The sequence below is a fragment of the Panthera tigris genome, chromosome A3 (genome assembly GCF_018350195.1).
Source record: "Panthera tigris isolate Pti1 chromosome A3, P.tigris_Pti1_mat1.1, whole genome shotgun sequence".
NCBI classification, from domain to species: domain Eukaryota; kingdom Metazoa; phylum Chordata; class Mammalia; order Carnivora; family Felidae; genus Panthera; species Panthera tigris.
The window spans coordinates 135,829,178-135,844,675 of NC_056662.1; positions in this window are offsets into that span (position 1 = coordinate 135,829,178).

Genomic DNA, 15,498 nt, shown 5'->3' on the forward strand with positions numbered 1-15,498 from the left:
TATAAATACAGTAACAAACTAAATGTTCCAGTTAAAAGCAAGAACCAAGAACTAGAATCTCCAGTTAAAAGCGAAACAGACTGACTACAAAATTCCACCTGTGTGGAACTCATGAGGAACGCATCTAAAACATGAGGCATATCCGAAACACAATTTTAAAATGAAAGGAAAGATGAAAAGGTATAGCAAGGAAATATCAAAAGAAACCTACATGACTATGTTATCATTGACAAAATGAACTTTACGGCAGGGCGTTATTAGAGATAAAGAGGTAATAACGAAGGGTCCAAATCAGAAAAGTTTCAATTTCCTGGGAGGATACAACAGTTTATGGATTCCATGCAATTTTATGGCCTCAAAACATGAAGGCAAAGAAGTGATACAATTGTAAGAGAAAATACAGCATAACCCACAGTCACTGAGGGAAATTTTGCAATGTCATCCTCAATAATAAGAAGAACAGTCAGATAAAAAATGTTAATGGCAATAAAGATCTAAACAAAGAGATTAACAAATCTAACCTAATGGAGAAAGGGAGAAAAAGAAAGAGAGAAAGACAGGAAGGACAGAAGGAAGGAAAGAAGGAAAGAAGGAAGAAAGAAAAGAAAGGAGAAACAAAGAGAGGAAGAAAAAGAAATCAATTGCGTTGCAGAACACATTTTTTGCAAACATACTTGGTATATTTTTCCAAAACTGAACATATCCTAGTCCAAAAAGCAACTCTCAACACCTTTCAAAAGGTGCAAGTTACATAGAGTGTGTTTTCTGACAACTGAGCCATAAAGTTGGAAATAAAGAAACAAAAACAGAAAAGATAGAACAAAATAACACCGATGACTAGAAATTGAGAAATATATTTCAGAGGAAAACATCAATCAAAGCAGACATTATAATGGAAATAAAATATTTTGAACTGAACTACAATAAAAATACTACATATCTGAATTTGTGGGATAGCACTAAAGTAGTTCTTAAATAATATTTTATTATATATATTAATACATATATTATTCTTATTATGTGTGTATTAATGACCCAGACATCTGTCTGAAAAACTTAAGAAAAAAAGAGATTGACAAAATAAACTCAAAGAAATAAGAAACTAGAGGAGAAGAAAAAGAAATTAAAGCCAGAACAGAAGTTATTAAAGTGGAAAACCAATACAGAGAAGATAAACAAACCCAAATGGCAGTTCTTCAAAATAACTAAATCTGGGAGCCTCTGTTGAGACTGGTCAAGAAAAGAAGAGAGAGGTCCCGAAGGACTAATTTCATGGATGAAACGTATCAGTCTCTGGGGACCGGCAGATATCAAAAAGATAATAACATGATATTATGGACAACTTGAAGCCAATAGAACAGATAACTGAAATGGACAAAAAATCCTAGAGAAATATAGCTCACCCAAACTTCCCTCACCACAGCGTAGAAGATGAGAGTAGTCCTAACTAAAAAACATCAAATCTCTAAAACCCTTTCCCCTTAGAAAACCTTAAATCGAGATGGGTTCACCTCTAAGTTTTCTCCAAATATTTAATAAAGATATAATTCCAATGGTATAGGATTTTTTCCAGAATTCATTTTATGACTAATTCATCTGTTAAAAAAGATAAAGGAGAGAAAGTTATAGGCCATCTTTCTAGTGAATAGGGAGCTAAAAAAAAATTGTAAACAAAATATTATCTGGCCAGCTATAAACTATGTTAAATCATGGCCTCACTGAGTTTATACCAAAATGCAAGATTGGTTTATTATTAGAAAACCAATCAATGAGGGGCGCCTGGGTGGCTCAGTTGGTTAAGCGTCCCACTCTCTTGGTTTCTGCTCAGGTCGTGATCTCGCAGTTTCGTGAGTTCCAGCCCTGCATCAGGCTCTGCGCTGGCCGTGTGGAGCCTGCTTGGGATCCTCTCTCTCCCTCTCTGTCTCTGCCCCTCCCCTACTAGTTCTTTCCCTTTCTCTCTCAAAATAAATAAATAAACTTGAAAAAAAAAAGCAATCAACGTATATCAATTCATGAGCACTCGTTAAAAGAGAACAGTAATACAGTCTTGATAGATTCAGATCAGCATTCAATGAAATTAAAAATGCATTCATAATCGAATCACTCTGCAATGTAAGAATAGAAAGGCACTTCCTATACTAGCAAAAAGTGTCTTGCCAAAACAAGAGCAAATATTTTACTTCCCGGTGAAGCGCTGGATGGTCCCCCTTAGGTTCTGACAGATGGACACTGTGTCTTCTGTCACCGTTTCTCTTCAGTATATTGTGGAGACCTTATCCAGTCCATTAAACGTGATCAATTAATACTATCTAGTATCTTAAATGAAGAACGAGATTAAAGATACGAGAATCGGAAAAGAAGAAATAATTCTGAAGGGAGGGACGAAACCGTAACTATTCGTAGACGCTATGAAGGAGAGTCTCTAAAAGCCTCTATAGAAAAGCTGAAAGAATTCATTAGAGTTTTACCAAAGTTGATGGGAATAAAATCAGTTAAAAAACTGTATTTCACTATACCAGTAACAAATACATTTAAGAAAAAGTACTATCTATGTCCGAGAAGATCCCCTCGCCCGTTAGATGCGAGGTCATTGTAACAACAACAGCAAAGTACAAGATCTATTGGGGAAAAATATACACCTTTATTAATGATATTAAAGGACACTAATGGGGAGATACGTCATGTTCCTGCACTGGAAAACTTAGCAGTAAAATGTTATAAAGAGGTCAATTCTTCCCATATTGAAATGCATGTATTCAGTGCAATCCCAAACAAAACTCAGAAAGGATTAAAAAAAAATTAAGGGGTAGTTTGGTAGAATTATTCTAAAACAGTTATGAAAATTCACATAACCGTAATAGTTTTGACACTCTTAAAGAAGAAGAATCTGGGAGATCTCGATAGTCTGCTATCAGAGCTTTCTACAAAGGTATCGTAACAAGTACACTGTGGTATCTGGCCTAGAGACAGACAGACCAGTGAATAAGAAGGCGGAACTCAGGGATGGACCCTCGGACATCTGATCCAGACTTATGACAAGAGTCACTTTAATTATCAGCTGGAGGGGCGCCTGGGTGGCTCAGTCGGTTAAGCGTCCGACTTCAGCTCAGGTCACGATCTTGCGGTCCGTGAGTTCGAGCCCCGCATCAGGCTCTGGGCTGATGGTTCAGAGCCTGGAGCCTGCTTCCGATTCTGTGTCTCCCTCTCTCTCTGCCCCTCCCCCGCTCTGTCTCTCTCTGTCCCAAAAAAATAAATAAATGTTAAAAAAAAAATAATCAGCTGGAAGTGATAGTCATTTCAACATACGGAGCCGGGTCAACAGGGCATCCGTGCAGAAAGCAACATGATTGGAGTTTCTCTCTCAAATACAATTTTACTCCAGATGGATTATTAGCCTAAATGTAAAGGGAAGAACAAAATAAGTAAAGTAATAAAATCAAGTAAGATATCACGTAATATAAAATTTGAAATGTGAATATAGGATAATATCATTACCTTAGATAGAGTAAGATATTTTTAAAAAGACACAAAAACACGAAAGTTTATAAGACTTATAAATTAGACTGAGGTAAAAGCAAACTCCTTCATTTATTAGAGGCACTAAAAAGAGAGTGGACTAAAGCCAGCCACCAACGGTGAGATTCCATTTGTGACTCATTGGTCTGCAAAAGCCTTGTAGCTAATGAGCTCCCACAATTTATTATTATTATTATTTATTATTATTAAAAGACAAGCTATGCACAGAAAAGTGAGCAAAATTATTATTATTCAAAAAAATTTTTTTAAGTTTATTTATTTTGAGAGAGACAGAGACAGCATGAGCTAAGGAGAGGTAGAGAAAGAGGGACAGAGAGAGAATTTCAGGAAGGCCCCACACTGTCAGCACAGAGCCGATGTGTCTCAAACTCAGGAAACCACGAGATCGTGACCTGAGCCAAAATCAAGAGTCAGAGCATTGACCGACTGAGCCACCTAGGCACCCTTGTTATAATTATCATCATCATCATCATCATCATCATCATCATCATCATTAAAGGCAAGCAAACCAAAGAAAAGTGAGCAAAAGACATAAACAGGTCCATCACAGAGGGGCAGATACATGTCCAAAGAACATATGAAAAAGCGTTCAGTGTTCATAGAAATTGAGAAAATGCAAATTGAAATCCCAGTGGGATAGTACGTACCCACAGCCCTAAAAACATAAAACAGATGAAAAAACCCAGTGCTGGCGAGTATGTCCAGTGATGGGCATTTACACTCCATGCCTAGCAGAACAGCCCCGTTGTCTCTGCAGAGTTAAAGCACACACACGTGAACCAGCATTTCCATTTCTGATAGCATCTGCAGGCAGCAGAAATCAGGTATCTGTACAACAAGACAAACATCCAGGAATGCTCGCTGTAGCGGCGTTCCCAAATAGCTTATGACTGTAAGGAACCCAAAAAGCCATCGTCATTCGAAGGGGCAAATACCTCGTGAAATATTCAGCCAACAGAATAGTACACGGGAATGCAAAGACTACATCGCTTGAAACATGAACTAATTGAAAAACAAAAAAAGCTATTGTTGAATAAAAGAGGTAAGGAGCAAAATGATACGTGGTGTACAATTTGATTTACGTGAAGTTCAAACATACGCAAAAGAGGAACATGACATTTCAGGACACACAGGTGGGTCATAAGAAAATAGACAAAGAAATGAAAGGGTTACTGTATGAGTCAGGGTAGTGGCTGTATCTCTGGAAAGAGTTAGAATCAGAAGTGAGGTTGGGGGTCGAGGAACCCCCGGGGTCTTGGCAAAGCCCAAATTTCTGCTTGGCAATGGTTATGTGGATGTTCAGAGTGACTTGTTAAACTATGTATTTACACTTAATGGATTTTCCTGAGTGTGTATTATCTCACAGTACAACTTGAAAAAGTACATGATACAAACTTTCAAAAAATGTTTATTTATGTTGAGAGAGCGAGCGAGAGAGAGAGAGAGAGAGAGAGAGAGCACGCGCATGCACGCACAAGTGGGACAGGGGCAGAGAGAGAGGGATACAGAGAGAATCCCAAGTAGGCTCCATGTTGGGAACTTGACACGGGGCTCGATCTCACAACGGTGAGATTATGACCTGAGCCCAAACCAAGAGTGAGGTGCTTAACCAACTGAGCCACTCAGGTGCCCCATTGACACCAACTTTTTCAAAAGTCTGTATTTTAGGGGCACCTGGGTGGCTCAGTCAAACGTCCGACTCTTCACTTTAGCTCAGGTTACGATCTTGAGGTTGGTCGTGGGATCAAGCCCCAGCACGGAGTCGGCTTGGAATTCTCTCCCGCCTCTTCCTCTGCCCCTCCTCCACCAGCCTCTGTTCTCTCTCTCTCTCTCTCTCTCTCTCTCTTTCTCTCTCTCAAAAAAAATCTGTATGTTTCCCATAGGAATTCTTACTGATCCTGGTACTTAAGACAGGAAGTATGAAAACTGATCTATGGTTCATGACCTTAAAATGCCAATCTTACTTGCCATTTACAGGCAGTGTGTTATATATTCCTATCTCTACTTAAGCCTATGTCCAGGAGCTGGAGAGAGAAAGCACTGGGAGGGTATTCATAGCATTGAGCTGTTAAATCCCCACTCCTTGTAAATCTAAGGTGATTCACTTTGTATTTGTCTGACGTCCAATAAAATTAATAAACCTGAATTTTTCACCATGCTCAAGTGAATGCCTAAAGGTTAGTTGTCATTGCACCTCATGTGGAAATAACACATTTAACATCATTCAAATGTTTAAACCCCTTGTTCTAAGCTCTGCTAAGGTTCTTTGAATATGGATACAGATATGGATGAGGTGGAAAGTGCATCAGCATAAGACAAACTTTCTAGAAGTTTATTCCTAAATAAACTTTGCAATGCTTTACCACTGACTAAGAGAAAGCGTTTTTGAAGCACTCAATTTCAGTTTTGTTTTGAAACAAGAGGTTTATTTCCCATGGAAATGGAAGAACGTATTCCGCTAGATCACGTGGGAATGGATCTAAGAGCAAAGGACATTTTGACTTTGCAGTGTCTTCTGTTCACATGCCTCTGGTCTTTAGGGTGTGATACACTCCGTTGCCTTACGATGTCTGCCGATTTTCCTTGACTTCCAAGGACTCGGCCCCCTGGCAAAGTGGGGCTAGACCGTTGGGTTTTGTTGTTTTCCACTGCATAGAAATCAATAAATACATTACTTATAAAATGTAATAGGTGTAATAGTGACGTGTGACAAAATGTTTAAGTTGCATAACTGAATGTTTGACTGTCATAAGCATATATGTATACTATAGTAACTAATACTTCATTAATTTAAATTCATGGGAAGGGGGATGCTTGCACTTTTTAATATAGTATGCATGAGACTTTATGCTTTTTGCGATGATCAATCATTTAATTGGTGGGGGAGCTCACTTACAAGAAAAAAAAAGAAAAAGAAAAGCTTGCCCTTTAATGTAGAGTTACTGGCCATATTGATCAGCATCTAATCTTGTGATAAGAATGGAAAGCGTTTAAATTCGGAAAGCTGTTAAAGCTGTGGTTTTTCTACTAAGAAAATCGTACTCAGAATGTAAGTGAAAGTAATTATAAGTTTGCTCAATGATGAGCATCTGATTTGACTAAAGAGCTCCATATTTTGGTAGAAACATGTTAATTGGTGACGGAGGAGGGAAAGTCCTCAGCCAATGAGAAGTTGCACCTGGACTGTAGGTACCACTCGGGTCTAAGCTCCTTCCTGGATTCAGGCAAGGATATTTATTTACCTCCAGGGTGTGTGGCTTGTAAATTCAGCCTACTCCACAATGGAAAATATCAGCCATATGCCTTCCTTGCTCAGTTCTGTCTGCTTAGTTATTTCGCCAGATAGGGTTGATATGGGAGCAACTCCCTCCTAAACCTGCCCAAAGTCCATCATTACCTTGTTACCCCCAAGTCGACCCTCTTACTAAAGAGATACGCATGATAATTTGCAAGTGTGTAAAAATTTGGCCCAATCTCACCTGAACATATCTTGAAATACTATTCTGAAATGGTTTTATGCCTCAGGCACGACACCAAATCTGGTGGAACGTTAAGAAAGACAGTAGACAGGCCAGCTCTCGTTTCGCCATCGGGGCAACGCCATGTGCTCTAGATTTCATGTCAGAAAACCTGGTTTGATCCCCTACTCTGTGGTTGACTGGCTGTTTCACCTTAAGGGAACCACTTGTCTTCTCTAAATTTGAGAGAACTGAGATGGAATTATTGGGAGGGTTGAGTGAGAAAGTGGATCTGAACGTCTAATGGAAAGAGGCATCTATACTCCCACAGGCTGACAGATGATCTCACTCAGCCACCACATCCCCGTCAGGAACCAGGGCCATAATTCCCAGACTCTGGTCACTAGCCTTTTTTTTTTTTCTTTTTTAAATGTTTGTTTATTTTATTTTTATTTGCGAAAGAGAGATAGCACGAGAGGGAGAGGGGCAAAGAGAGAGGGAGACAGAAAATCCCTACCAGGCTCTGTTCTGCCAGCACAGAGCCCAATGAGGGGCTCAAACTCACAAACCAAACCATGAGATCATGACCTGACCCAAAATCAAGAGTAGGACGCTCAATCAACTGAGCCACCTACGCGCCCCGATCACTAACCTTTTGATAAAAGCTGATGACGATCAGTTTTTGGTGTGTCTGTTACTAACGGTGGGTAATTAGATAGTGTGAATGGAGATTGGTTCAACTGTGGAGATTTTACCTATTAATAAATGCATTTCAAGCTGGGCTTTTTTCTTTTTTCTTTTTTCTTTTATTTTTTTAGTGTTGACCCTGTAAAGTATATGGTGTTTTCATTTATCTACTCTGGTGTTTGTGCCTAATTTATAAGAATATTGGTATGTTTTGATTCTTATAAAAACATTTCCCCAAGGCCAGCAACATACTTTGTGGGTCCCAGTACAAAATAAAAATGTGGGCCCATTGTTCAAAAAGCAGGAGGAAGACACATTAAAGGTACTGTGATATAAAACTTGTTTCTTTTCACGTTGGTTAAAATATGTTATTACTTATAAAATGTAATAGGTGTAATAGTGATGTGTAGCAAAATTTTTAAGTTGCATAACTGATGTTTGACTGTCATAAGCATATACGTACACTATGGTGATTAATACTTCACTAATAGAACTTGATTACGAGATTTTTGTGGTTACCTTCCCACAAATTTACTTAGTGGACCATCAAAATTTATATTTTCACTTTCAACTTCACTTTCACTTTCAACTGATGACTGAAGGTGAAGTCAGTCTCCTCAAAAATCTTAAATAGTTGATGATATTTAGTTTTGCAAAGAATCTTTCTGCTGATGCAGCTATTACTGGGGATATTAAGAGTACTTCACAGGATGTGGCAAAATTGGGATAAATTTCTGATAACTTATTTTCGAATGGAAGTGTTAGTACACATAGAACTGGTGATGTTTTCATCATCAATAGTTTTCTTCTGTTATATTTTTTATTAATCTTTCCATTTCTTTTTTTTTCAAAATTTATTCATTTATCTTTGAGAGAGAGCGAGTGAGTGTGTGCACTTGAGCAAGTGGGGGAGAGTTAGGGGGCAGAGAGAGAAAGAGAAAGAGAGAGAGAGAGAGAGAGAGAGAGAGAGGGAGAGAGAATCCCAGGCAGGCTCCAAGCTATCAGCACAGAGCCTGACTCAGGGCTTGATCTCACAAACTATGAGATCATGACCCGAGCCTAAACCAAGGGTCAGAGGCTTAAGCAAATGTGCCATCCAGGCACACCGAATCTTTCCATTTAATTTATTCAAATTTGTTTCTTTCTTGAATGCCAATCATCCAGGTATTAAGTCTGTGTTCTGTTTGCCATATGTACCTTCTTCTTTTTCTTTATATTTTTTTAAGATTTTTTAAAAATTTTATTTTAGAGAGAGAGGGAAAGTTCAAGCCAGGGTGGGGCAGAGGGAGAGAGAGAGAGAGAGAGAGGGAGGGAGAGAGAGAGAGAGAGACAAGCAGGCTCCACGCTCAGCACAGAGCCCAATGTGGGGCTCAATCCCAGGAATATGAGACCATGACCTGAGCCAAAATCAAGAATCTAATGCTTGACCAACTGAGACCCCCAGGTTCACCCCTTCTTCTTTTTCTTTTTGTGAGCGTATGGCCTTTCTGTACTCTAAAACAGTTACCCAAATTTAGCTTCTACATCACTCATTTTTTTTTATTAGTATCAGTTTGTCTTTTTGCTGTTTTCCATGTGAATTTGTGTGACGTGTACCACTTCTGCTGCCGTATTTCTGTCCTGGGGCAGTTCTCCCTTAGGAAACAGTTTCCTCTTCCTTTCCGTTTTGTTCACCTTTAATTCTTAGGGCATTATACTCCTTTTAAATAGCTACCATTAATGTCTTCCCCCCCCCCCACCTTGGAAGACAGGATTGTAGAAATCTTTCATCATGGATAGTTTTTCTTTTCCTTCTGTGGTAGATTCTTCTGAGTTTTTCTGAGGTTTGTGGTCGATCAATTTTTTATTGTTATGGTTGAGACCTTTGGTTCACATTACTCTCTTCTATTTCTTTATTCGTGGACAGAATGGATATACTCAAATACACCAGCCACCAGAAGATTGTATGGACTGAGTTTGGCCCATGCTCAGCGGCCAAGGGTGGTGTTTGAATCCACCGCAAACACTTTAGAAACTGTTGACAGATTTCCAGAGCCCAGGAGCTTATGGTTGTGGCCCTGAGCTTTTGTTACCCTATTTGTTTTTTTGATTATTCTGAACCATAGTGTTACAAAACTAAAAACAACATAACCGTCGACAGAAAACGCTACCACTGTTTTCTAGTTATAAACTAATGCAATCAGCAAAGAAGTACAGAAAAACCTTGGTTTGGGAGCACAATTCATTCTGGAAACATGTTTGTAATCCAAAGCACTCCTATATCTGAATAAATTTCCCCATAAGAAATAGTGGAAACTCAGATGATTCATTCCACAACCCAAAAATATTCATATAAAAATGATTAGAATAGTAAATAATAAAGAAAATAAATACAAAAGATAAAGAAGAGCAAATTAACCTGCACTTACCTTTGAAAACCTTCATGGATGGTTTTGTGTAGGACAACTTTCACTATCACTAATGGATGTGGACCAGTACAGTATTAATGAACTCTTGTCATCTACTGTATTTAATGGAACTGGCAATAAGGCAGCAGAGGAAAGAGTCTATAGCCTTTCCTGACCTAGAATCAAGCAAAGCCTTCCTAAGCTCACTCTTGGATGGAAAAGAAAAGGACTGTCCATAGGTGCTTTGAAGTGACTAAAAATACATTAGTGCAAGGTGTGAGCACCTTCCAACATTCTGAAAAATCACTGATTTCTGCCCAACACCCTGGCCTAGCAGGCTCAAGACTAAGCATCCGAGCATGGGAAAAATCACCCACAATCCCGCATTGAGAGAGAGAGAGAGAGAGAGAGAAGAACCATCAGCCCAGTTGTGACCATGTGACATTCAGCATCATGTTCCACTCGTATGGCAAGACATCGCTCATTTATCAAGTTGAAATTTATTAGAAACGTTTGCTTGTCTTGCGGAACACTCGCAGAACAAGTTATTTTCAATCCAAGGTTTTACTGTATATAGATTTAAAACTGATGGCCTTCCTTCCGTTCCATCCTGACTTTCCTCCTTTGTTCCTCCCACCTCCTCAGAGTTTATTTCAACAACTGTCGTAGATCTTCACAGCACCCCCTTTAACTTTCACACTTTCTTCTTTTTTCCCCCTTTTTTGTATTGTATAAAGTATCAACAGGATAATACTACATGGAATACTCTCAATGTGTTTTTATTTCCATAAAGATAAAGGTATAGCTCAAAAAAACTTGGTTTCCAGTATATGCAAAGCTTTGTAACTGTTTTATGGTATTTCATAACAAAAATCTCCCATTTTTGATAACTTTCTCTTTTAAAGACTTCCATTGTTTTACCACTTTTTGCCTTTACAGTAAGTGTTATGTTAAACATCCTTGTAAATGTGCTATGTGCATAATTGCAGATATTTCTGTAGAATAAATAGGTGCTGTAAAGAAGAATTATTGTTAAAAAATGAAAACATTTATGTTTATTTATTTAAAAAAATTTTAACGTTTATTTATTTTTGAGAGAGACAGAGACAGAATACGAGTGGAGGAGGGTAGAGAGAGAGGGAGGCACAGAATCCGAAGCAGGCTCCAGGCTCCGAGCTGTCAGCACAGAGCTTGATGTGGGGCTTGAACCCACAAACCGTGAGATCATGACCTGAGTCAAAGTCGGACACTTAACCCACTGAGCCCCCAGGCACCCCAAAAACATTTATGTTTTTAACCATTGATCCCAAACTGGTCTCTTAAAAAGTGGGAATAGGTTAACTTCCTTAACTGCACTGACTTTCCTACACTCTTCTCAATGCTGGCTATTGCCAAAGGTGCTAATTTTTACAAGACTGGTTGGCAAATAAATTGTGTCCTATTATTCTTTAATTGGCATTTCCCTGATTATTGATGAGATTGAATATGCTTTTACATGCTTAAGCTTTTTTTTGTGTGCTTTTTCCTCTGTAAACTTCCTGTTCTTACTGTTTGCTCAATTATTCTTTATTGGTGTTTGTACGTCTTTAAAGTCATCGGATATTAAGTGCCGTCTGTTCTCTATATGTCTTAAATACTATCTCCCAACCTGTCTTTTTTTTTAAGCTAAGTAGGTCCTTTTCTTTCTTTCTCTTTTTTTTTTCTTTTTTTTAACGTTTATTTATTTTTGAGACAGAGAGAGACAGAGCATGAATGGGGGAGGGTCACAGAGAGAGGGAGACACAGAATCTGAAACAGGCTCCAGTCTCTGAGCTGTCAGCACAGAGCCCGACGCGGGGCTCGAACCCACGGACCGTGAGATCATGACCTGAGCCGAAGTCGGACGCTTAACCGACCGAGCCACCCAGGCGCCCCCATTTCTTTCTTTTTTAAAAAGTGTTTATTAATTTAGGGGCACCTGGGTGGCTCAGTCGGTTAAGTGGCCGACTTTGGCTCAAGTCATCATCTCACGGTTCATGAGTTCGAGCCTGCAAAGGGCTCTGTGCTAACAGCTCGGAGCCTGGAGCCTGCTTTGGATTCTGTGTCTCCCTCTTTCTCTGCCCCGTCCCCCCCTGCTCATGCTCTGTCTCTCTTTCTCTCTCTCTCAAATATAAATAAGCATTAAAAATCAATGTTTATTATTTATTTTGAGAGAAAATGAGGAGGGTGGTGCAGAGAGAGAGTGAGAGACAGAGGGAGAGAGAGGTGGAGAGAGAGAGAATCCTAAGCAGCTCCATGCTTGGTGCAGAGCCTCACCCCTGGTTCAATCTCAGGAACTGTGAGATCATGGCTTGAGCTGAAATCAAGGGTTGGATGCTTAACCCGCTGAGCCACCCAAGTGCCCCTCAACCTCATATTTTATTGGTCAAGGATTTTGTTTCCTGTTTCTCCCACCTCAGTAACTGCAGCCCACCATTTTACAGGATTATATTCAACCCTTTATCGGATTCACTTTCAGATTTTAAGTGAAAACTCAACGTGGCATTTGTTCTCGTATTTCTTCGAAGAGCATATAAGATATATCCCTCTCGTTTGTAAAAAGAGACGAGAATTGCTGGGACCTCTGTGGTTTCTATGGTTAGTGAACCTCCTGCCCTAAGGAGAATCACACTTCAGAGCAGCCCACACCCATGAAATGACATGTAGGTAATTTTGTCAAAACATATATAATAAAGACTTTGCACTCTAAAATCTATCCTTGGGACAAATGCATACAGAGATAGAAACTTTTGTAAAATCAGTACTTGCCCTCACATAAGGAAATGCCAGCGGATAGGGACCAGGTTACAATGGGCAACTAACCTGCTCAGAAATGTTTAATAGAGGAATATCAGACTCAGCCAGGAACAGGCTGAGATACTCACTTAAGCCCCACGGGTAGCAGTGACACCGACATCTCAGGTTACCCTGATGCCGGGGTCATGCTCAAGCTTCTAGGTGCGTGTTTTTAATCACCATTTATGTTTTTATGCCTTAGTTATTTAGGTCACTGTCAAACTTCCCTTCTCAGATAAGAATGTTTCCATACATTCTACACCTAGTAATAAAATGGAATCGCTTGAAGAATGGTTACAGAGAAAAATAAAAGCCAGCTGGCCACAGTGGCCAGGACTCCGATGCCCCAGAGCACACACTAGAAGGGGGGCTCTTTCTTTTGCACTGAGGTCTGAAGGATGCTTCTGGAAAGGCCCCTCCTCAGGCTCATCGGCACTCAGTGACTGGGACTGAGTAATTGATCTCTAATTGCAGTATTTAAGGCTCGAGCCTTCCATAGGAAATGACAGTGGTCCTATAGGAGAAGGCAGCGGACACAGACTGCTTAACTGGGACGTCGCAAGGTAAACACCGTCATTTCTTCTGTAAGCGGCTCATGTGAGGTTCGGACGTGACATCGATGAGGATGTTCTCAGGATGGGGCACCTTGGAATCGTGAAATCACTCGAGAAGGCCAAAATGTGTCAAGACGTGTGGGAACAGGGAATACACATTTCCTGTGCGGCATGCTCTTCAAAGAAGAGAATCCCTTGCCGGGACCTGGGCTTTAAGGTTAGTCACATCTTCGATGCTGACCCACTGGGTAACATGGCTCTCTGCCTCCAGTTTCCTGATCTGCAATAGCCGTTTCTCCCGGGGAATCCGTGTGGGAAAACGAGATAATAAAGCTGAGATAATATGCTTTGAGAGGGGCTAGATTAGTACAAGGTATGGCTATTAATTTTGTAGGCTATTATTAATAACCCATAGAGAAAACCTGAGTCTAGCTCCATGCCAATCCACTGGACCATGAACTGAGAACAACTGTGTGTCAGAATAAAAAGAAGGTTATTTCCATAATCTCCCTGCAACAAAACAGTTTGTAGGATACCATATGGTTCCGGGGATTTTGGTGATTAGAAAACCATTCAGACTAGACGTTGGGGAGGACAAAGGCCTTTAATTCACAGGTGAGCTAGAGCACCCCAAGTGTGGAATTCTAGGAGAATACGTCTTTTCTGTTGCTACCGCAGGTTAGCTGCACGTGGTTTCCGAAGCAAAAAGGAGGGAAATGTTTCATTTAGATTCAGTTCCTCGATCACAGCAAACTTTTCTGAAGGATGCAAACGTCCGTAGTTCTGCGACTCCGGCTTTCAGATTCAGACGTACAGCAGAACGGACACTGTGGGGCCGAGACGGCGAGGCCGCCGACCTGCCGGGAAGGCCCTGCCGTTCTGTTTATGGGCTGGTCACCAAGGCTTGGAGATTCCCGAGACTGGAAGGAGATCGAGAGGCCATCTGGCCGATACCATCTTTTTTCAAGTTTTCAAGTTTCCAAAGCCTTTGGGATTTACCTGGTGGAAAACATTCGCATCAGTGTTTTCTTGAAATGTGAGCACGTGGGAGCTGCCCCCGGTGGGGGAGGGGGCGTGGTGGGGGCGGACACCATCTTGGCTCCACCCCAGTCTTCCCAGCCTGACCCTCGCTCTCCTGCCCCGATCCGAGCGCCATGCCCGAGGGCGGGGTGTTCTCTGCACCTCCACGTATTTGTCCTTGGTCTTCTGTCTGGGACTCTTCTACTCCCACTCCTCTGCCCGTGGCTGTGGCATTCACCCTGTGCCCTTCCCTGGTCCCCGGAGTGATTCGTGGCTCTCGGCTTCCCTCTCTGCCCCGTAGGACTTACACACCCTGATTTCTAATCCCTTGACCTCCTCTTGTATCACCGATGCACTGTGGACCCTCCCGTGACCCAGCCTGGGATTCGAACCCCCGCTGACCCAGGATGTGGTTCAGGGGAGAACATGGAAGGCATGTGCGGGCTTCAGTGACCTCATCTTTCACATGGATGTGACCCAGGAGAAAGAAGCTATTTCAGGTAGGGCACAGGAGGCCCGGCGGGCTCTGGACCGCCCCCCAGGGCTTGCTCTGAATAGGCCTTGTTAAGATTCCTTCAATTCCAGCCACTGCGGAACCTTCCCGGGCAAGCCGTCTCTTCTTACCTTGTCGGAAACCTTCTCTCCTGCTCTCTGCCTGATTCTTGGAAATGCCGAAGGCCCCGGTGCTCCCATTGAGGCCTGTGCCGACTCTGGCTTCTCTTTGGCTTCAGAGTGCTGGTAGGAGGTGGGCCAGGGAAGACCGCATTACTGTAGGAATGTTCTGTGGCAACTCACTCAGAACAGTGTTGTGGGAAGATCTTATGGAGAGAGAGAGAGGAAAACACACATACACACATACACATGAGAAACGATGCGAGAGCCCTACTTTGTGTGGTACCATAAGAACTCACATATTTCTATCGCTTTTCACTCATTTACTAATATCTGCTGGATGCTAGTGTGTTTCAGGCACTGCGATGGGTGCCAAACATCCCGGGGTGACCCAAATGTCATCTTCATTCTCACCGGGGGAGCAAGGCA